Below are 24374 nucleotides of genomic sequence, written 5' to 3'. Positions count from 1 at the left end.
CTGTATGCAACCAAAACTCATAAAATGTACCTAATAGGATCTGGTTCGTTACACAGCTAGCTATATTTAAACCACATCCATACTTTTTAACTGATTAAATCTAATAGTTTTCACAATTAACAGATTTACATTGATTCTAAGCAATCTGACTACATACATTTTGGGAATTTAAAAAAATGTAACAAAATAAAAAGGATGCAAATACTTAGTTATAAACTATGCCATGATTCCTTTTTTTTTGTGTGTGTGTAAGACATCCTGCAACATACACAAATTAACTCTGTAGCAGATCTATACAGGCGGAGCTGGGGAAGTGGGAGGGTTTCATGACAGAATGACAGAACTTTATTTATTGAACATTGCTGTGTGTGGTAAATATGTGTAAATATAATTTAAATAGACAAAAATATGGAATACATTTGCCGGATCTTTATTTAGAAAAGTTCAAGACACTTCAAACTCCAGAAATAAACTATAATATTTTTATATAGTCTGTTTTTGTTGTGGCTGGGTTGCCCAGTTTCCACTCAGGAGCCTTTCCCCCCCCCAGTAGAGCCCTGCATTTCAGCCCGAGCCCGACGGGCCCCGACTTATTTACGCCCCTAGGGCCGGGCTTCGGGCCAGTTTTCACGTCATAGTTCACACGCGGGCCGGGCCTCGGGCCTGTTTTAGGCTTATCCTTCTTTATAGCCTATTTCAGACATGTATTAAAATTAAATATGAGAAGTTGACGATGGAAAAACAAACATAGAAAGACGTTTTAAACCTATCTCACTGACATATGACTGACACATGACAGTCTGCTCGCGCTCGCGCACACACACACGCACACACGCGCACACACGCGCACACACACAGGTTTCCCGGCGGCACGACCCAAGATTTGCGCGACCGGCGCGCTCTGTTTTTAGTGTCCCCGCCAGCAGCAGAAGTATAGCGAGCGAGACTTCAGCGCAGCTGGAATAGTTCAAGAAAAAAGTACGACTGGATTAAAACCTTCCACTGTGGATGCTGTGATTTTTCTTCACGATGCTCTGTAAGAAACTGTTCTTAGCCATGTTAGGGGGCTGTTGGTTTTCGTTTGAAAACGACTTTATTTTCATCAGTCTGTTGGAAACTATTAGAAATAAGAATGGCCATGTTCTGTAGTGAGAACTTGATTTTTGAGGTAAGATAATCTGCATGTTTGTTTTTAATTTAATGCCATTTATTTGATTTGTTTAGATTGTAGGCTATAGCTCATGTCGTTTGCGAGCGCTGTTGCGACTGTGAGCAGCAGAGCAGTTTGCCTCAGCTTTTAAAAAATGATAATAAACGTTTAAACTATAACTGTCTATGTGTGATATGCTTAAGGTGTTTTATGGCTTTTATTGTAGCCAAGTAAAGTGTTGATTTGAGAGGCTAAATGGATCAAACATGTTTAACTCGCTGTCGGCTGCTTGGTCGTCAATAAAAAAACAAAAAGAAACCGAACATTTGTCTAAATTAACTTAATAAAGAAATGAAAAGAAACAAACAAAACGGACCTATTTTAATGGCTGCAAATAGCTAGTTTGCCCTAGGTCAGGCTACAGCTGTGTATATAAAAAAAAAAAAAAAAAAAAAAAACGGGCTCGGGTCGGACTCGGGCTGATAATTATGATGAGCTGTCGGACACGGGCCGGGCTAGGGCCTGAGCGTCTCGGGCCAGGGCCGGGCTAGGGCCTAGATTTGAGGCCCGTGCAGGGCTCTACCCCCCAGGCATCCTTCACTCCAGTGCGGTGCTCTCTGAAGATCACTCTCTGTTCGTCTGATGCTGTGGTTTTTTTGTTTTATTTGGATCCCCATTAGCTTCAGCAAAGCTAAAAGCTATTCTTCCTGGGGTCCTACAATCTATCATGTGACAATACAATTTATGACATCACATTACACACCATACGCACAAAATATTGCACAACATTTAAAATACATATTGTACAGTTAACACCATTGATCACAAAATAATAAATAAACCATAAAAAAAATATTTATATATATATATATATATATATGTGTGTGTGTGTCGCTACTCCTGATAGATCTATATCCAAAACAAGATAACTAAGAACACAACAGTATCTCCTTAAATTAAATTATATAACTATTTAATTTCTTTGAAGGTAATATTTCTTAAGTGATGTTTTAAACCCATACAAAGTATTTTGTTTGATAGTATTTGGGAGAGAGTTCCATTCACACATCGCTCTGTATCTAACTGAACGTTGACTTGTTTTGGTTTTCACTACAGGTAAAATAAAACTACCTCCTACTGCATGCCTCGTTGGATAATGATGTGTATCAATACTAAAGGATAGTTTTGTATATAGAGTTAAAGGTGTTTTGTTTGTTGTAACATTATATAAAAATACCATTAGTGAATACACCAATCTATTTTTAACTTTAAACCATGAAAGACTTTCATGCATTTTGTCAACATTTGATCTAAACCCACATGAGAGAGCCACACGTGCAGCTTTATTCTGAATCACCTGTAGTTTTTTTTAAATATTAGTTGATAAAGTATTTGACCAAACCACAGAGCAATAATCAAGGTGTGAAAAAACAAACAAAGCATGAAGTACTTTGTTTAACAATCGGTGGTGTAAAATATTTTGCACACATTTTAATAACTGACAAAGTGTTACCCATTTTAGTTAACAATTTCTGAATATGTCTATCCCAACACAATCTATTATCAATCATCACTCCCAAGAGTTTAGCCTCTTCTCTTTGCAATAACATGTACTAACATGTAGTTGAGGATTGCTCTTTATTGGTTTATGATTATTTCATATCTACACTAATCATGAGTTGATGTTAAAGGGGTCATGACATGGGTTTTTTATTTTATTATTATGTTCCCTTAGGTGCAATTATAGTATTACTATAGTTTTTTTTACAAAAAACTTTTAAAATGTAGTGATTTATGACCTTTTCCCCACCCTGTTTCTCATCCTCTGATTGAAACAGTCTGTTTTGGGGGTGTTTCCCCTTTAAGAGTTCAGTGTTAACGCCCACTGTTATGATTGGCTAACGTCAGTGCCTATGCATCAATTATTAACGCCCCCAGCCAGAACATTTGCGGATTCGGCGCAACTGTTTAGTAGCGGGTGATGCATGCGAAGCGATGGCTCTTGCAATGATAAAACCATAATATATGTTTGAGCCGGAATCAGATGAGGAATCAGTGGAAAATGAACCATCACCACAACAACGAAGACTGGATCAGCCCGTGTCCACATGGAAAGTGAAACTATTTTGAATTAATAAAAAAATTGTAACCCGAGACACTTGAAAACGGATTATTGTTGCATAATTATCCTATAGCTTAATTTGCTGACAGTTTAACATTAGCAGCTATTTAACTAATTTCAATGAAATGATAGGGTGTACCACGGACAAAAATGCACAGGCCATCTTTGAAGATGCAGCATTGATAAAGGCAACATTTTAAATTTTCTATCACATGTAGGCCTACTAGACAGGCGACATATTTTCAAGATTCTCTTATACAAATGTGTTTATATTAGCCAGTGATAAAAAGTAAGTTTGCGTCGTCGTTGTTGAGCCCAGAATAGTCGGCACGGACTTATCTTTGAGCAACAGTTTTCTAGCAAAGCCAGCATCATATTGGGATTTTTTCTCAAAACAGTCATCCTTATAATGTATAGAGCAAACGCTTACAATAACACTGCCGTGACTGGGACGTCCGCAAAAAATAAAGTGCATCCATTTTTCCCTGACGACTGGATCCTTCGCAGCGTATTCAAAGATGTTGTTTGTCCACAGCCAGGAACAGCACATCTGCGGCATCGTAATTTCCCTGTACACAGACCCACTCGCTGTCCGTCGACTGAACACTTGTGAGGCGCGCGGCGCGCGGGCGCGACAATGATACGAAATGAGCGTAGTTGTCTTGCGCTTAAAGCGTAGTTGTCTTGTGCTGGAGGCGGTCTATATGCAAACGCTGGTACGTCACTTCGTACCGTGACGTCACTTCTTACCATGGATCCAGAACGAGCTGTATTTAGAGCTTGATTAAATAAATGATTCGTTTATAATGGGGAGGACGTCTTAAGCTATGAAACTTGCAGGACGTTTTAATGGTACAAAGACCTCTTATATACCAAAAGATCAAGGCAAATTTGGTTTCTCATGTCATGACCCCTTTAAAGTAACTATTAATTCAGGTACTGTAAAATTTTACCCATATATGTATATATTTATGTTCTCCAATGATGGATATACCTCTAGAGTTACAGTGTTTCTAATAAACTGGTTACTGCATCTAGAAACTGAACACCATTCACTGTTAATGAGGGCAGATGAGGAGTAACAACTGAATATGCCATCATATATATTTTTTTTACCAATTAAATAAACTAAATAAGTATGACTTTATAATGAAAATAAATATAGCTCATTTAAACATAATTTCTCATATTAAATAGCATTACAGCTGAAATCAATAAGATCAAAGACAGACAATACGTTCCTTATTAAAGACAGATTTATTACTCTTCACAATCTGTTATTCCATAGAGAGCTATTATGAGGAATAAAATTGTGTGTAAATCAATTTCCAGTAAATGAGAACCTGTTTGTGTTTGCACAGACTGCACAAATTGAATTAAAGATAATTACAATATAAACCAGATTTTATTACACTTTAGAATAAATTATGTTAACAATTTCAAATTATGTTTTAAACCCGCCACCAGTGTAACCCTTTTCAGTCGTGGCCATTTTAATTTAATTAACTTTAACAAAACAAAGCTGAAATTTCATGTTATTTATTGCCCTTAACTGAGATGGAATAAGATGATATATTCATCATGATAAGGATTCAGTTTTAATTAACAAGTTAAATGGTAGATCTCTGTGCAGCCACAAACTTAATTTAACAACAAATTCTTAATGAGTTTTAAAAAGTTATTTCCAATCATTTGTAATATGAATACTTGACTTTATTCATCATTGAGAATTTCACAAATGCTCAGTAGTTTGTATTACAATTGCAATCACTTACATTTAGATATACGCCAGAAGCTTTTGAAAAAAATCTAAGTGGCATTGAAAGCTTTGGGAATCTGTGATTTATATTCTGAATAAATCCTTTATCTTATAACTTGAATGGTTTCCCTCTATGTGAATTTCTATTATTTTGAACAGGACTTTTATTTTGGTGGGGCGACATGACGTCATAAGTCTGCGGCGCGCCTGCATCTGAGATTCTGTTGAAGAAAGGTTTGTGGTTGTAATTATTTAAAGTGTTATTTATATAATGTATATATAATCTATAATCTAATAACTCTGAATGATTCAGAGTTCATAAGCGCTCGAGTCACCAAATCCCGCTGACGACTCCTGCAGATCACCAGTGTAAATGCAGCAACAACAACACACACATGTGGAATGATGACTTCTACAAATCAACTGACAGTGTTTTCATCACATATCCATTCAATATAATGTACAAATAAATACATACAACATAATAATAAATGCCTAAATATTAATTGTCTGTATAATCTGTGCATCTGTAATCAAATGAGGAATCTTACGCATAACGCAGGCTCTGGCTCAGTGGTTCATGTGGGTTGTCTACAAACCGGAAGGTTGGTGGTTCAACCCCTGGTTCCACTTGAACAAGTGTCGAGGTGTTCATGAGCAAGACACCTAACCCCAGCTGCTCCTGACGAGCGTGGCTGACACTGCCATCAGTGTGTGAATGGGTGAATGTGAGGCAATATGTTAAGCGCTTTGGTGGCCATTGGGTCTGTGAAAGCGCTATATAAATGCAGTCCATTTACCACACACAAAAAGCGTGCGAGTTCCAGTCTTGTTCTTGCGCTTGATGTTTAAACTGACCGGACTTAAAAACACATGCAAATGATAAACTTTCACTTCATGATGGGTAAACTTTGCAATTAACCCGTGAATTGCATGCGTACCAAACCGATCAACTAACATACGTGCATGACATGACTATTTTGTGGATACGCACATCCCGATATCGATGTTAAAATGTTATATCGTGCTTCCCTAATCATCATTGCTATATTACCAGAGATGGAGAAAAATCCTACTCCAGTGTAACGAGTTAGCTCAAGGGGAAATATTAATAATAATCCATAATTACCAATTATGATTAATTATTCATATTTCGATCAGTTAATTAGATTAACTTTGAGATGAGCTAAATGAATATTAAAATCAATTAATCAGTTCCAACGAACTCTTTGATTATTCATTTATCCTAAGAAAAGTGTGTCTTTCATGGACACCGAAAGATAATTATTTCTTAGCATGTACAGCACTTAGAGCATGTAACAAGATCAAGATCGTAAAAGGGACTTTGTTGCAAGCAGAGGATCAGAAACCAAATACATAATTGTGCACAAGTTTTATTAACTAAATCACAAACATAACTAAAGTAAACAAACATACATGCATTCATACATACATACATACATGCATAGTTAAAATGGTGAGTGTTATGAAACCGGAAGCAGGAAATAGAACTATGGGAAAGATCCGTCTAACTATGAAAAGAACAACCACGCTGGACAGCATGGCATCCTGAACGTATCGAGAAGGCCAAGAGTGGATCGTTGCCCATTCAGTGATTGGATTGAAGAGAAGGCAGTCTGACTCCCTTTGGGAGCATGAAAGCATGGCAGACAGTGCACACGGCCTGCTGGGCCCTTGGCTACGCAGGCAACCAAGGAGTGAGGAAGACAAAAGAGTTAATGGCTGCCCATTCAGTGAGAGTAGAGTTGCAGTTTTCTTCTGAGTTGGGTTGAAGAAAATAGTCTGTTGCAGAGGCATTGCAAGCTGTGGTCACGGCCTGCCGGGGCCTTCAGAAGACTTCTAGTGCAGCATCATCTTCTCATCAGGATTTCAGGAAGGACCAAGAGAGGGAAGGGCTTGTGTAGATGCTATTAGAAGCCTTAGAAAAGTCCCACCTCTCAGGGTTGACTCGACCAATAAGAAAGGGGGAATGTCCAGGTGGGAATTTCCTCTGTTGGGAGGATTTATGGTTCTGTCTCAAGTGTGATTAGCCATGGCCATTGCGGATTGTGTCCATTTATACTCAGATAGATATAACAAACATACACTGCATTCTATGAGAAGGTGATGTACACTAAAGTGTGAGTCATTAAATGAGGATTAATTAGATAGGAGACCCGATGCAGGTGGGGTTACCTTGACCGTTGGTTCAATCATAAAATACACAGTATCAAAAACAATAGTATTAAAAACCCTACACAAGACAGTAAATTATCACACACAATGTTCTGGATGTATGTTCATTTAGACCAGGTCATCTATGATTAATGCAGCAAAGTCTGTATTAAAGAGTGTTACTCTCTCCCCATTGTCTCTGTAAGCACGTGACCAAATTTTTTAACAGCCATAAAACCAACTTATCTGATCGTGGTCATGGTAACCAAGACCTTCTTGCACTCACAGGGGGATGGGATCCTAGATCCCAGAGTGAGTTCTAAAGATTGTTTGGTACATATACTAAATAATTGTGTCTGATTTGTCTCAGTCGTTACATCAGTAAGTAAATGTGTCCGTGTCTCCAAAAATGTTGGTTCTCAAAACTGCTTCCCTCCACGTTTTCTGGTGCGCATCGTTAATTTTTTCATGATATTCAATTCACATTTACTTGTATTGCGCAGTTCTCTGTCTTCGCAAGGTTTAGTTGAAGGTGGTGGTCCTTCATCCAGCAAGAAATGTCTGTCAGACAGGCTGAGATGCGAGCAGCCACCATCAGATCATCTGGCTAGAATGAGAGGTAGAGTTGTGTGTCATCAGCAAAGCAGTGATTGGAATCCATGTTTCTGAATGACAGATCCTAGTGATGACATGTGGAAAAAGAGAAGTGGTCCCAGCACTGAGCCCTGAGGCACTCCAGTAGCTAGATGTTGAGTCTTAAACACCTCACCCCTCCACGACACACCCTAAAGGACCTACCCGAGAGATAAGACTTGAACCATTGGAGTGCGGTTCCCGGGATGCCCTTCATCTTTAGGATTGACAGGAGGATCTGGTGGTTAACTGTGTCAAAGGCAGCAGATCCAGTAGGATGAGAATTTAGGATTTAGAAAGAGGAACATATTTTCCCCCTAGTTTAGACAGTTCTGGATAAATTGAGCCATCCCCCTTTACTCTCCTTCAATCAAAAGCTTTGTAATGGATCAAAATATCAAGGGAGCACATGACAGGCTGAGCGACCTGTCAATCTCGCACCTCGGTTTTCGACTGGATAAAAGCCTTGATAAAGCCAGCCAATGTCTAGTCAGCAAAGTTTTGATGGATGGGAGTATTAACCAACCAAAACACGATTGCAGTGATTGACAGTTTGCTTTCTATTACGCAAGCAGATTTGTCAAATACAAGTGCGTTCACTCATGCGCTTTTGCCATTTTACGCACAGAGCTTACAGATTAGTCCTTGTTTCGGTACACGGAGCTCGTATCAACGCACAGATTTTCTCCAGAGCTTATACTTGACAATCTCCATCATGGATCATCGACTATAGAATAGTTTTTGTGGTGTTGAGAGTGTTTTGGAGGAGGTGATGAGAAGTAGCGACGAAGAGCAGCAGAAAGACGCTGAGAAATGCATATCGGACAGAGAGAGCACGGTGTCGAGCGTCGATTCGGCAGAAGAGGAGATGTTTGTTCATGGACTCGATCCCGTTTTAGATTGGTAAGTTTCAACACATTGTCTTGAATTTTTATGTTTATCAAGTATTGGCAGTTTTTCTGTTCATGTCATGTTTTTGATTATAAAATGACAGTGGAGATGACTAGCAAAGACACGAGGCTACACGAGTAGCCTAGGTGATAGGGCTGTTTATTATACATAAAGACAATATTTATATCACACACACACACATTATATATACGATGCATTGAATATAGCAATAATGGAAGGAAAGGATTACAAGATGTCAGGTGAAGATATGTGGAAAAAATATATAATTATTACAAAGCATTTATAATGCTGAGCATTATAAGCATAAGGTATTTGACAAACAGGCATTTGTTATTGTAATATGACGGAATATTGATGCTGCTAATAGTAGTATGTCTCTAAAATTTGACTCAAACTGAAATGTGTGTGTTTTCCTGTGCTGTAAAATAGGCCTTCAACTGACATAGATGAGGACTGGAATCTGGAGTCCAGTCCTGAGCGACGAAAGAGACCACGGCAGTCGTCGTCATCTTCTGCATCTCCATCTGAATCTGCTTCAGCTACCAGAGGCAAAGGTAAAGGTACAGGGAGAGGGAGGGGGAGCCAGTCAGTACCTACTGTGTCTCTTAGCACCTCACAGGAAAGATGGCACAACACCTGACCAAGTGTCGAGGTGTCCATGAGCAAGACACCTAACCCCAGCTGCTCCCGACGAGCTGGATGGCGCCTTACATGGCTGACACCGCCGTCGGTGTATGAATGCGTGAATGTGAGGCAAATGTAAAGCGCTTTGGAGGCCATGGGTCTGTTAAAGCGCTATATAAATGCAATCCATTTACAATGTGGATGAGGATGATATTGGACCTTCGCAGCCTGTATTTAGCCCTGCTCGTACACCTGGGATACAGTTAGTTACAACTGCATCCTACACAGCACTGCAGTGGTTTCATCTTTTCTTTTCGATGTCTGTGCTGCAGACCATCGTTGAGCACACCAATGTCTATGGGGGCAACAATCAGCAAGGAAGAGAAAAGCCATGGAGTAACATCTCAGTTGAAGACAGTGCAAAACTAATTTCCTAAGGGATAAATAAACTAAACTGAACTGAACATGTCCTGTAGGAATTTACTTAACATCACAAACGCTCTTCATCTTAACGATCCTCAGGATGATGAAGAAACTGAAAAGAAGAAGGGAACAGCAGCCTACGACCGTTTGGGGAAGATCACGCCTCTCCATGACAACATTAGGGATGCCTGGAGGACATTTTTTCATCCAAATCAAAACATCTCCATAGATGAGAGGATGGTGGCATCCAAGGCGAGGTCTGGACTCAAGCAGTATATGAAGAACAAACCCACTAAATGGCCTATTCCCGGTGCTGTGCTTGACTACAACAAGTTCATGGGGGGAGTGGACCTGTCCGATTTCCTCATCGGATACTACAAAGTGCTCCACAAGACACGGAAGTGGTACCGAACCTTCTTTTTCCACTTTGTGGATATTGCTGTCATCAATGCCTTCATTTTGCATCAGCATCTGGCCAGAGTGAAGAATGAAAAACCCATGACCCAGAAAGCATTCAGGGAAACGCTTGTTCTGGAACTCGCATGCTTAGAATCAAGGAAAGCTCTTCAAATGATGCTTGCCACAACCCGACGCACATTACAGACAACAGCACTGCTGGACAGAGAAAAAAAGTAAAAGAACAAAACAACATTGGAACATTGTGTACACGTGTGTACATTTAAGATAGGCTACTTAATTTATTATTGCAATATCCAAATATGATACTAAATCCCACAGAAAAGAACGGCTTCTATTTGTGACGTGCTGTCTTTGCATTTGAACATTGCACATTTTAAACAGTACATGCATTAGCTGAATAAATGTTAGCCAATACAAACATATTTATAGAAAACAGTTGACAAAGAATAGACAGGAGTCCAATAGCAAAACGAATCACTTATTCTAAAAAGAATATCAAGTATAAGTGAGATGAAAAGTTAGACATTTTGACAGAAAAAAACACAAGCAAGAACAAAATTTAAACTATCCCGTCAATTTTCATTTTACAATTATCCTCTCTCTGTGTGCGTGTTTGTGAGAGCTCGCGCAGCACTGATACAACGGCACTTTTTAATCCATAAGTAACTAATGCGCTAGTTTTCATACAAAATAAATATGTAACATAATTAGGTACTTTAGTTATTATTAGCACAATAACGGCTACGTTTCTCAACATTGAGAATGAATAAATAAACGCCTGTTTCTCCAGACTCGCGCTTATCATTAATCCACAAATCACAGCACTTTCATATAAAGCATAGCGATTTCAAATATATTTAGATTTATTGTTGCATTTCTTGAGCTTTTTATCATTATCAATAATCCATGCGATCACTCGCGTCTGATAATCTAATCCAGAGGATTACGTTAACTCAATACACTATTTCAACTTTCCACATCCTCCCCAGCCCATTTACCTTCAGGAGTCAGAAGTATCGTGACCACTGTAACTGTCCTCGCTTAAATCAGTCAGACGGCAGGCGGTGGGAGTGGAAGGGGGATCGAGCGGGATTCTAGAAGGTGTTGATTTGTGTCTTTTTAATGATAGGCCTTACGCATCTGTCAATCATCCCCACTTGCTATTTGGGGAATGAACCCAGCGCTATGATTGGTCGAACTCTTCTTCTTTTGCTGTTGTTTGATTTGAGGACTGCGCGCGCACAGAGACGTCACCAGGTTTTTGAGTAGTTTAGAGTGACAAATCGTACCAGCGTACTTCGAGGTCAAAATGCGTGCGATGCAGGCTGGCAGGTCTGTCGCTGGTGTGAGACATTAGCGGTCAGGGGTATACACACACTTACATGAATACGTTTTCATCCCGTTTCTTCCTGTTATAGTGAGCTATTGTGTTCCATCATATGCACACATCTCACATCTTTCCTAGACTTGAGTTGAAACTCATTGGTTAAATTGATTCTTTTTAGATTTTGTTTTTGTTCTGCTTGGTTTTGTTCTGCTTGTTTGCTCAAGCATCTCTCTCTCTCTCTCTCTCTCTCTCTCTCGCAGTGGGTGTCTTCTGAGTCGGTGCAATTGGAGCAAATGTGACATGCTGGTGTAAGGCAGTACTAGGTAAGTACTCACATGCAGACACAGTGTTAAAAATGTTATTTGTTCTGCTTACACACTTTATCTCTCCTGTCTTTCAGTGACTTTGGTTTCCAGTTGGTTGGAGAACAAACCTTGGTAGTGACTGCCTTCATCAACATGTCTTCCTAAATACTGTAAGCGGTTGCTTTTTTTTTGTAATTGGATATTCATTATAATTATCAGTTTATTGTAATTTATTTGAGTAAAAACCACTGTTGCAATTACAAATGTTCTTTTTTTTTTCTTGTAATATATTTTATTCATTAGTTGTAAAACAATCACTTTTGGAATGTATACATGAAGTGAGTTTTGTTTCACTGTCTTTGCTATTAGAATTGTTCAAAATAAAGAGTGTTTTGTCAAAATGTTGTGCTTTAATCGTTTTTTTTTTTCTTGTGTGGTTTGATGGGCAGAACAGTTCTGAATTGATATACATGCATGTTACCAGGTGTCCATTTGGAGTCTCCAAGTGGCCTTTTGGAAAGGGTGCCTAGACTTTTCTTGAATAAAAGCTTACAGAAACTACATTTTTGGGAGTATCATCCCCAAATTTGAATCAAAACATGGTCAGACATTCAGTGTTATCTTTATGGTGTTGTCTGATCCATTCTGATCCATTTTTCCCTAAGTGAAGTTCATTCAAAGAAATCGTGAGTCACTTTCGTGTAAATTTTACCTTGTTTTACTCTGTTATTATGACACCCTAACCCTAAGTGTCTAGTTTAACAAAAATATTAAACAAAAATATCAGAGTTATGAATGTGGACCATAGGGTTTAAAGGGGTCATATAATGCCATTTTTGTACAAGTTAATATGATTCTTTAGGGTCTAAATGAAAAGTTTGTAATATACTTTAATTCAAAATTCTCATTAGTATTGTAAGAAAACACTAATTTTGCTAAGAAGCTGCTCCTGAAAAAAGAATCGGCACCAACTATTCATGTTCCTGCAGCACCTCCAGAAGAAGTGAGTGTAAAGTTTTATTCATTACTGACAAGCCTACATTTACTGAAAAAAAGTTTTTCATGACCATTAGCTGTAACATCAATCTGTCAATGAACTAAAGTATACACCAGTAAACACATAGCGTTCGTATCTCACTACTCTACCCTACCAGTACAAAGTTAGTTCAAAGTGACATTACGTTAACCAACCATTCAGAAACGTCCTGTTCAAACCTTAATTGTGGAACTTCTTCGGTCCGTCATCTTGTTCTGGGTCCGACTCCCGTTCAAATTGATTCGGTTGCACAGATGTGTCCTCAGAGACTCCCGCTGCCATTCTTTCTCCAAACCCTCAACTGTTGTCAAGGCAACACTCCACGTGTGTTGTGTCAAACGCCCCACAGAACAGAGGGGCGGGGTGAGCAAAGCTCATTATCATTTAAAGACAAATGCACTTAAATGGCGTGCTGAAAACAGAGCTGTTTTTGACCAGGGAAAACCAGCTTTATACTGACCCTCGTTTATAAAGCATCTATACTGACCCTCCCAGCGGGGACCTTGACTCAATTTCACATCAACAAATAGTCAAGATTTTGACTACCATGTATGACATGCATGAATATGCATATTTTCATTATATTTTGTAATTATTTCCTTGTGGTTGTAAAGAGGCCCAACAAAGGTATCAATCTGACATGTTTTTTCTGGTCCCTACATCTCAGGTCAATATAATTGACATTAAATCGATGTTGATTTGATGTCAGGAAATAAGAAGTCAAATTGATGTGAAATTTATGTCTGAAAAAGTATATTTATTATAATGCGACTCATTTTCAACATCTAAAAGACCTAGCCTGAATGATCTTGAAAGTTGTAGGCCTAGGTCTATGTATTTTGCATGTGTGTTTTTATTTATTTATATCCTAGCATGTTTACATTTTAGTTCACGTTTAAAATGACAGCATACACTATAATTGCAGACACATTTTTTTTATCTGATATTGAAGCTGATTTAAAAAAAAATTATCATGGACTACAAATTTACTACAAAAAGACGTCACATCCTGGCCATATCGCAGAAAAGTAGCAGCATAACCACTCTCACACTGCCAGAGATCTTCAATTTCAAAACTCAAAATCCTTCACGTCCAAATCCTGGTAAGTAACCAGCTATAGCATGCTGTTGTTGTTATTATGTTAATACACAATCTTATACAAAGGCTACTTAATTTTAATGGGTGTAATTTTCCGAATTATGTCGAATAATTTCACAGCCATGTATGCCTTTACCTGAGCAAGCTAACGTTAGCTAGCTAACTTAACCTGAGGTTAACTGTAACATTCCGGTATGATGGAAGTAGTGTCTTATACTGTCTGCCATCGTATGATTTTAACAGTGTGTGTGTGTGTCAGTGAATCGTAGCGGTCTGCTTCTGCATAATCTGATTCTGTGCAGCCAGCGTTACTAACGTTAGCGCTGGTGGAAATGTTCGCGCATTTCAAAAGCAGGGAGATTCCATTCAAACATGTAGCTAGGTCTCCTTTGTCAGTTTGCCATGTCTCTACTGGGCACAAATGCTCCCGTTGATCGGATCTTTGGACTGACGAGGCGAGACATTTTTTTTTTCTGGTAAATTGTGAGATTTTGGGATATTTGTCTTCAATAACATTTCTTTTTTCAAACTTGTGGTGAAAAAAAGTCAGAAATACACTTTATTTTACTACACTTTGTCTGTTTGCGTCTGCAGATTTCTTACAAATTCAACAAAAGTTGGCGTTCTAACTGCTCCGCGATCGCTGTCTGAACATTAACTGTGCGTTCACACCGCCGGCGGCGAGAGGGTCAAAGTGGCCGGAAGCCATTCATTTTCAATGAGAGCCGGCGGCGAGCTCCGGCGAGGGAGGCGTGTCTTGGTCGGCAAGAGCGCAGAGAAGAGTTGAAATCAAGTCAACTTTATGGAAATAAGCTATTACACGGTTCGGCGGCAACCAATCGGAATGTAGAAGTGCTCCGCCTAAAAGAGGATATCACAGAAAACAATCCTGTAAACTTTGGTTCCGACCACATTAGTTCCTAAGCAAAATTGAGGAAAAGTTAATTATTTATGTTGCAGGTTTCCCGTTATTGTACGACGTGTCCCTGTTTACATACAGGGACATTAATAAAAAGAACGACGCATGGAAAAAGGTGTCTGAAATTGTTGGTGTTTTGTTACTTTCACATTTAAAAGATTTAATTAGGTTAAAGGGTAAGTTCGGTATTTTACACTTAAAGCCCTGTTTACAGATCGTATCTGATGAAATAGAACGGTTAAGATTAAAATTTGGACACATGCTACTGTCCCGAGAATTTTAGGTTTAGTTCGCTTCCCCCCCACACCCCCACAATGGTTGTCTATGTGCACTGGAAGATTCCTTCCTAAAACACATTAAACTTTCGTTTACAAAGACGTGAAACTCACCGAGTGGTCAGGGGTGTTCACTGGTATGTGCACTTTAAAAATCGCTGAAAAAGATGCATTCCAACAGGTTTTATCGTAGTTTTTGTCCAACTCCATTAAGTTGTATTGGATTCGCTGTGTGAGGTAACGTTACGGTATTACTCCGCCGCGGGAAACGGAAATGGGGTTGTTTGTATGCTTTTTGTAGTCTTATGCAGTCGCGGACGCGGTATCGTAGGCTAAGCTATCTAAACATTTTTACAAGATCGAAGCTATCTGTGTCAACTTAGAAATGGATTCCGAGACATTTATATGGGAGGATGACGGTTTTGAGATCGATTTTGATGGACAGGGTTATAGGTTTGAGCCTGAATATTCAGAGGAGGAATTTCTGCAAAGAAAGGCAGAGTTTGAACGGCAGTTGACAACGGAGTCCAGTGTTACGCCTGTTGCCGAAGCTGCTGCTGTCTCAAGGCTTACAGGCACTTGGTGGTGTTCCTTTTGCCACGAATCTTCCCGCAATTCGGAACTGCACAAATTCGCCACATTATTAGCTGTCTGTTTGTAATGCTTTCAATGAAGACAGCGATCTTCTGCTTCTTCTGTGTATATGCCCGTGGTTTGCTTGCAATTGGCAAAGGTGCATTATCGCCACAAACTGGGCTGGGCTCTATTGGGCTCTATTATTCAAGCTCTCAACGGAAGAATCACGGGTGTGACGCGTTTGGCAAAATAGGTCCACAAAAGCGAAATAAACCTAAAATTCTCAGGACAGCAGCATGTGTCCAAATTTTAATCTTAACCGTTCTATTTCATCAGATACGATCTGTAAACAGGGCTTTAAGTGTAAAATACCGAACTTGTCCTTTAACTTATACCCTACGTGTGGCCAGTCTGCACAAAATAGGATAGCCTACTGATTTATGTTCAGTTCTTATTTGCTTTGCGGCTCCTTTAAATAAAGTTTTTAAAAAAAGTCACGCATTCTAAAATCAGCGTCAGAGCGTCCCCGAATCTCACGGCGTCGGTGGCAGGGCGGCGAGAGCGAATTTTGCCGCTCTGGTGTGAACGCACAGTTAGAAAGCGCTCCCTCTCCTGTACAATGCTGTCGGTTCCAAATATGGTAATTTCCTTTTTATCAGCAACCAATCGTGAAAGTAAAAGCGTCGCCAAAACACCTCCATCCAGCACGTATTGGATCTGATCCAGCTATGTTTGCTTGCACACATGTACATATGTAAACGTGAACATGATTAACATGCTCCTGAAAACAAAAATTTTCTCTTATTTTCAGTCTCATTTTCCTGATTAAACATTAAAGCTGCAGTCCGTCACTTTTTTGGGTTCAAAATTATCCAAAATAATTTTTTGAGCAAGTACATAACCAGCCAGTGTTCAAAACTATCTGCTTGCCTTAGCTCGATTCAAAACGGTAAGCTTGTAATAATGTTTTTAATTCCAGTGGTACTGGTGGATTTCCGCGGGAAATTCAAGCATGTCTTTGCGTCATTACGTCACATCTTTACACATAAAGAAGGAGTCTCGGCTAGTAGGCTATATCGCATGTGAGGATGTTGTAGGTGGAGATTTATAGCCTTTTCTCACAGCACTTGATATAATTAAACTTATTAATTTGATGACGGATCCAGAAAGGTTCAAATGACAATCCCCAGTGACAACTGAGTTTCACCCATTGTAAAATGCAAAAGACTTTGGACTTCGGAGTGGCTACAGAAAAAAAGAGACTGCAACCGGGCCCATGCAAAAACAATGATAATTAAAGCTTCTAGCAGCATTCAGCAGTGTTCAAGCAGTTAAGCATCAAAAGACATTAAGTTTTATGTAGCAAGCATTTAACCACTGACATCATAGATGGAATAGACCATGTTTTAGCATGATTTACCCTGATATACCACATTTTAGTGTGATTTTTCATGATTTACCATGTTTCAGTATGATTTACCATAGTTTACCATGATTTATCTTAGTTTACCTTGATTTACCATGATATACCACATTCTAGAATAATTTACCAGGATTGTAGCATGATTTACCCTATTTACTATGATTTACCACGTTGCTAGCAATTATGTGAAGCATCAAAACAAATGAAGTGATAAACTCTGACAATATATGATTGTGTTATAATAGTAATTGTTATATAAGTTTTTTTTAGTGTCTAAATATATGAATGCAAAAGCACATGTGAAAAGACTATTAATAAGTAGAATGTCCAGCAGAGGGCAGTAGAAGACCACTTACTGGCTCACTTTCAATTTGAACTACTGGGTTTCACCAGTATTCTGCACTAAAGCATGAATTTTTCATGTCAACTCCATAATGCATACACACACATTTTTGGGATATGTTATTGTGAAAATCCTTTTAATGGTCTATAAGCATTTCACAATAAAAAAAATAGCTTTAAGCATTTGTTTGTTGGCCAATAAAAAAGATAAAAAATGTCTAATACTGCTGCTCCCTCTAGTGGACAACAGTGGTATTACAGCCAAATCACACCATCCTCGAATCGAAGCTAGATGAGGACGGACCCTTTCCCACAAGGTTCTAGGTGGTCTAGATCGGGAGTGACAGCCGTTCCAAGTCGGGGGTCTCACGGATTAGCGATCCGCGGGGAGGGGCTCGCGACAATAGATTTTGATCAAGAGCCCGGAGAGGACCTTACCATCAAAATAATAACAATAGGTGAATTTTGACAAAATTTGATTGTAAATGTTAAAATAATGATTTTATAAAGTTTAAATATGAATTATATAACAAATTAGGCAGTAATATGATGAAATTACAGCAGGGGGCAGTAGAATACCACTTATTGGCTTAATATGCCGTTATGTCATATAATTTAAATCACTACAGATGATGTATCAATATTGACAATGCCTAAATATTTGCAAAAGCCACAAATACATCTGCAGTCCTGAAATCAAGTGTAGTAATTTATTGTTCATTATTAGTAACAAACTTTTGCATCTAGTTAACACCTTGTAACATTTGTTTATTGCCATTTCGCTTATTCTATTATGCTACACGAAAGATGAGCATGCATTGGGTCTTTCTTATAATAGGTTTTAACTGTACTAAACCATTAAGGTATCTTTACTAAGCATTTTGTACCCAAAAATTATCCCTCAACATCTGCAGCAAGCATTTGCCTCATTTTACGTCTAGAAATATCAGCAGCAAAATGATTATACACAATATACTTGCCATAAGCTGTCATTGCCTTTTGTTTGTACAACCTGAAACGTATACAAAACGAGTAGAAAGACAAAGTCAACATTTGCTGAATGCACACATTTTTTATTGCAGACATTTGACAATACTGTTGTTAGTTTTCTCAGCTTTGCTGTACATTATATAGCTGATGTACACTTAGATTCAGGTCTGCTTTGATTGAAATATTTTAAAACACAACAATTTAAAAATAAATAAAATATGGCAACAATTTCAGTTTCCCCTGCAACAATTTCTTATTTAAAACAATCAAGCCACACAGTGCTGAACATGCAGAAGTTATTGAAAAGGCAAATCACAAAATAAAATAAAACCGAGCAATGGACACTTGTAACAGATGAGACGCATCAAGGGCACGGTTACAGTTGAACAGCACCTGGCCAGTGGTGCAGCAAGTGCTCCTTCACAGTCCCTCACACACAGCGTCCAGGTCTGCAGCGTCTTCTCCCTCTATCTCAATAGCAGAATCTTCTGTGTCTTCCACTGGTGTTGCTTTGGGTGCCGTGTCTTCCACTGGTGTTGCTTTGGGTGCCGTGTCTTCCACTGGTGTTGCTTTGGGTGCCGTGTCTTCCACTGGTGTTGCTTTGGGTGCCGTGTCTTCCACTGGTGTTGCTTTGGGTGCCGTGTCTTCCACTGGTGTTGCTTTGGGTGCCGTGTCTTCCACTGCCACAGACGGCCCTGAACTGCTGCTGGCACTTTTGTCAGTAATGGGGACTTGAGTGACAAACTGCCTCCATGTTTGGATGGACATCTCGTCGTGCTGTGGGAATCGACCGGTTCACCTGCCTCCAATTTTAGTAAGTCGCAAATCTGCGATCTTTTCTTTTCACCACAAATCTTTTGCGGTGCAGACTTGACCATAATGGTGACATGGCCTCGAAACTCCACTGTTGTTTTGGTTGTTTTGCAAAATGCTCGGCATTCGTTGCAGCGAGTCATCAGAGTAGTTGAATTTACCGTTTGTAACAAGTGGTGTTTAGGGCAAAAGTGCTCCACCTTCACATCTGCGTCCACTATCTCTCCCACCACTGTCTGCAGGTCAGTGTCCGTGAATGTTTTAGCTACACCACAATCTTCTATCTGGGTAATGGTCGTCTGCACTGTGGTGCTCAGTGTGGCCATACCTTTGAACTGTCTCACAGACACGTTCTCCAAGCTGTACCAGCAGCCTTGCACCAGGTCATGCTGACCCCAGAGAGTGAGCAACAGCAGATCATTGGCATCCGCAACCACGACACTCTTTCGTCGCACCCTTTGTCCCCGAACAACGGTCTCCTTCTCCTCCAAAGCACGCATCATCTTGATGTTGACCGTGACCTACAAAAATAAACGTACAAATAATCACTGTTGGGACACTACTTTATGTATATTCATAGTAACACAACATGTAATATTTGTCTCCAATTAGACGCTTATAATATCTGTAATCTCATTAATGGCCTACACACCTTTTCTCTTATGCCTACATGATTCCACTATTTATTTTATTGTTTTAAGTGCAGCACCTTTTGAAGTTTACAGCTTTTTCCACACCACCCGTTTCTCTCGGCACTCTATTTTAATAATTCACTATACAGTTCTTTAAAGGAATAGCCTAGCTCACCCAAAAATTATAATTGAAATAATGTGAGGGTGAGTAAATTACAAACCTGTAAGAAATAGGTTTTCTGCTGAATACAACAAAATGAAATATGTAGAAGATTGTGACTAAGCAAAGACTTGATGGACCCCATTGACTTCCATAGTATTTTTTCCCCTAATATGAAAGTCAATAGCTGCGTTTACATGGACCCTTATAATCGGATTGAAGGCTCAATCGGATTGAAAAACATTCATGTAAACACCTTAGTTGATCCGATTGAGCTCGATCCGATTGAAATTTCGATCGGATTGAAAGGGGTGGTTTATTCCTTTTGTAATCCGATCAAGAGAACATGTAAACACTTAATCGGACTGAAAACCAAATCTGAAAGGAATGCGCATGTGCAATGACAGCTACCGAGTTTATACAGTACGATTGCGACTCGCATTGTCAATGGTATTGGTGCTCTCACCCATGGGCGTCAGTTTGGTTTGAAATGTGCTGGGGACAGAGACGCATTTTTTTCTTTAAACACTTGCATTTTCCTACAGTGGAAACAACTTTAAATACTCAATCTTTTCTGGTCATACAGAAAGGAATAATGCATCAGTCGCAAGTACTTTTATTTGGGTAAACTCACAATAACAAGAAAACGTTGTGCTTTTGTAAAATAAAATAAAACAAACAGGGCGCACTATTATTATCTCCATGCGTGAACTGGAGCGCGTCTCAATAATGAACTGAAATACAGTGTATAGCCTCAAAAACATGATGAATATTTCTATATAAAGCTCGAAATGTCCACTTTTAAACTAAAAAATTTGAATCGAAAGCAAATACCGGCTGATTAGGCTGTAATCCATATGAAAGGTGCATTTCTCTCTAAAGGCGCATCCACTTTACAGCGGAGATGTATATAGATATGTTTGGAGCCGACGCTGATTTAGAAATATATATTTTATTAATAAACAATAAAAATGCCTCATTATTTTTTCAGACATATTACCATTAGTCTGCTTTTGCCGGTGCTTTGCGGCAAGATTTGTGCTTGAGCGCGGAATAGGCTACATTCCTCCATGCACTCAGTATTTAAGCAGAAATTAATATAAACGTGAGAAAAAATAAAACGAGCTCCACAGAACATAAAATATTCATTTTATTTTATTTTTCGTGTTCGCATTTATGATGAAAAAACAATGTTACGGGTGACTGCTCTGAAATCGGCACTAAAAGATGCTTTAAAACATTCACAGACCTCAATCAGAAAGCACAAAGCCTTTCTTTAAAGTGAATTTCGTTTTGTATTAATTGTATCTTAATTTTAATCAATGTTTCATCAACCAATTTAATGGTTGCCTGGATTTAATAAATAATAAGTAAAGCAAATATATCTATATCGCGCTCGTCGTCTCCTAATTAGCAGCTGGAGTTCGTAAATGTTAAATCTGATAAAAAAAAATAATAAAAAAAAAGCAATGGTAAGAGGGTGGCTGTTATGGTGCGTTATGTTATTTACGCGCGTAAAACGCGTGTAACGCGTCTTTGCATTGACTTAACATTGAAATCACTCGCGCCTGACGCGCTATTCGCGTCCGGTGTGTGGGTGCAGTTATGCGCATCGTGGAACGGCGGCGGGAATCGTCTAGTGGACTGATTGTGCGTGCATGTCTAAAACGATCAAATCAGATGGAAAGCTTGTGACATGTAAACGCGCACATCAACCCGATTACTTTATTTGTCGTCCATGTAAACACCTTGTTCGGATTCTTTAATCGGATTGATTTCATTCGGATTGAGCCATGTAAACGCAGCTAATGTTGTGCACAAACTGTCTGGTTGTCGACAATATTCAAAATATCTTATTTTGTGTTTAGCTGAAGAAAGAGGGCAAGTCAATGCTACCAGAACTTTAATTTGTATTCCTTTAAAGAGGTAGTTAACCCAAAAACAAACATTGTGTCATTCCATAACCTTCATGTACCGTTACAAGATTCATGAACGCATTTCTATCGAAAATGTAAGAGCTTTCCGTCCCTCCATTGATTTAGTCAGCAACTTAATGTGTGTTTCACACGAACACATTTTTTGGAAGTTCGAGAACAAATGTTTTACACTTACCCTCTGAAACTCTCGGAAATCTTTGATGATGTCACTGAGCAATCGACGCCTTTGACTTGCTGTTGACAAGTATGTCGTTTGTGTTCTTTGTCTGCTTTGAGGGTGAAAACCCTACACCACTGAGCTTCATAGGAGATCTGCAAAACACACAAAACATCTTCATTCAGTTTTTGCATTTCACGCACAATACAACCTGCATTCCCCCTTTACTATACACAACAACAGTTCCTTTAAACCCTCTTCTTAGTTCCTAACACTGCAATTTACTTCATTTCTACACATCCAATATGAAATTTAAACCTTCTTCATGTGATAACCGCTGACTGACTTTATGTGATGTCCATATACAACTCGAGTACTGCTAAAAATCACATCAAAACCCTTATATACATCTTCATAGCTATCATGTGAGCGCTTCCCAATGATGAACGGACAAGGGTGAAAATCTCGCTATTATTAAATGTAGTCTAGGCTAAATCGCCCTGAATTAAATTGTAAAAACAGATCAGATAATGTATTTGTCGAAATGTTGCGATATTGTTTCATTTAAGTTCATAATTATTATATAAATGTTATTTAGTTTAGCAGCAGCAATGAAGCACTGTGGTTCGAGATTTATATATAAAAAAATAATAATAATTCACAAATCGCGCACCCTGGTTGTAAGGATCCAAAGATCCCCGTGGAATTTAACATTGAGTTGAACATTGTATTCATGACAACAAATGAACAAATGAACATGCGTTTGAACAAATGAACATGCGTTTGTATTTAGGTTTGCTTGGAAAAAGTTGGCCCAAACCGATGTAGCGTTTTATTTCTTCAATTATTGAAATAATTAAATGTATATTAATACACTTTTATGACAGAAATATTAGCCTACTAGCCTACATGTAGCCTAAATAATTAAATTCTTTCATTATCAACACTTTACTAGCCTAATGCTATGTCTAGAATGAAGTGTGAATTGCGACTTCTCTTTGTTTTAAGTCGGTCTCAGACTCAGATCGCCTGTGGGGGGTTGGGGGTTCAGGAGGTGTTAATGTTCTGTCTTTCATATGGAGAGTGAGCCTGATGACCAGGCAAAGGCAAAATACTTTTAAAGATAAATCTCTCGATGTGTCCAAATGTAGGCCCTTAAATTATAAATATTGTAGTTTTGTGTACTGTATTTAAAGGGGTTTCACACACACTTTCAGTTGAAGTGTTCAATCCATTTGTTTCAACTGGTTTTGTATAATTTTAACATGTTTGAGTAGTGTGTTTGTCAACAATCTGGCATTATCTAAACATGAACTATCGACGAAACGCGTTCTTGCCAACTAAACGAATGCAAGTGAGCAGCAGTTACAGAGCGCTTTTATTCGCGATCCACCTCGTTTTATTGTACGGTGAATTCAACCAGGCATTCTGTTTGAAGCAAGACTCAATCATTTGTTACAGTTTTTTTTCCGTGATTTGTCTGGATGACACACAGCGACATACTACAGTATTATCAGCTGTATAATGGGGTTTTACCCTGAAATGTTTAATTTCGAGAGAGACCCGGCGCGCGCAGTGCAGGGAGACTAAATAAACTATAATAAAAGAGATCCAGCGTGAGAGAGAAGCAAAGAAAATCTTAATTTATGTTGCTTTGAACTATTTTCGTTTTGTTGACTAGCGTACTGTTTTAATTGTTTATTTAGCTGCAATTTCTTTGGCAATACAGATTTAAAATGTCGCAAGAATAAGATTCTGTTTCTTACTTAGAAAATAAACTCAATGCAACCCTGTATTAAATAAATAAACTGCCCCCGACACTTTATTCGACGCGGGAACGGCGGCGGTAAAAGTATTATTCTGGTTGAGTACCATCTGTACAGTTCCATGCACTCCAAAAGGCCTTACAAATACATACGCATTTTATCTGCAAATAGTAAGTTCAACGAAACCAATACTACGGAAGCCCTAAAAGGCCATGGATTATTTATATTTTTTATGTTGTTTTCTCATGATCACGACTTATTTTTCTTGTGATCTCGAGATAAGAAAAGTTGCGTTCAGATTGAGTGAGTACGTTATCAAAGTAAAAGCGAATGCGATCATCCATGATGCTGCTTTATTCTTCTTAGGTGCTTATACTTGCTGAATACGCAGAAAAAAGC

At 38.7% G+C, this 24374-nt stretch overlaps 1 protein-coding gene and 1 long non-coding RNA gene across 2 annotated transcripts in view; both read left to right on the top strand.

Annotated features, from left to right (window-relative positions):
- The window catches only part of LOC307004156 (uncharacterized protein), a 149430-nt gene that overhangs the window by 19320 nt on the left and 105736 nt on the right, over positions 1–24374 (top strand). The gene's annotated exons all lie outside the window — the stretch shown is intronic.
- LOC307004583 lies at positions 8372–11861 on the top strand. Its single transcript, XR_013799067.1, has 3 exons — positions 8372–8742; positions 9181–9305; positions 11806–11861. It is a non-coding gene; the product is annotated as an uncharacterized lncRNA (long non-coding RNA).

Source organism: Phoxinus phoxinus (genome assembly GCF_949152265.1).
Source record: "Phoxinus phoxinus genome assembly, chromosome: 9".
Taxonomy (NCBI): domain Eukaryota; kingdom Metazoa; phylum Chordata; class Actinopteri; order Cypriniformes; family Leuciscidae; genus Phoxinus; species Phoxinus phoxinus.
This window is presented reverse-complemented; position numbering and strand designations above follow the sequence as displayed.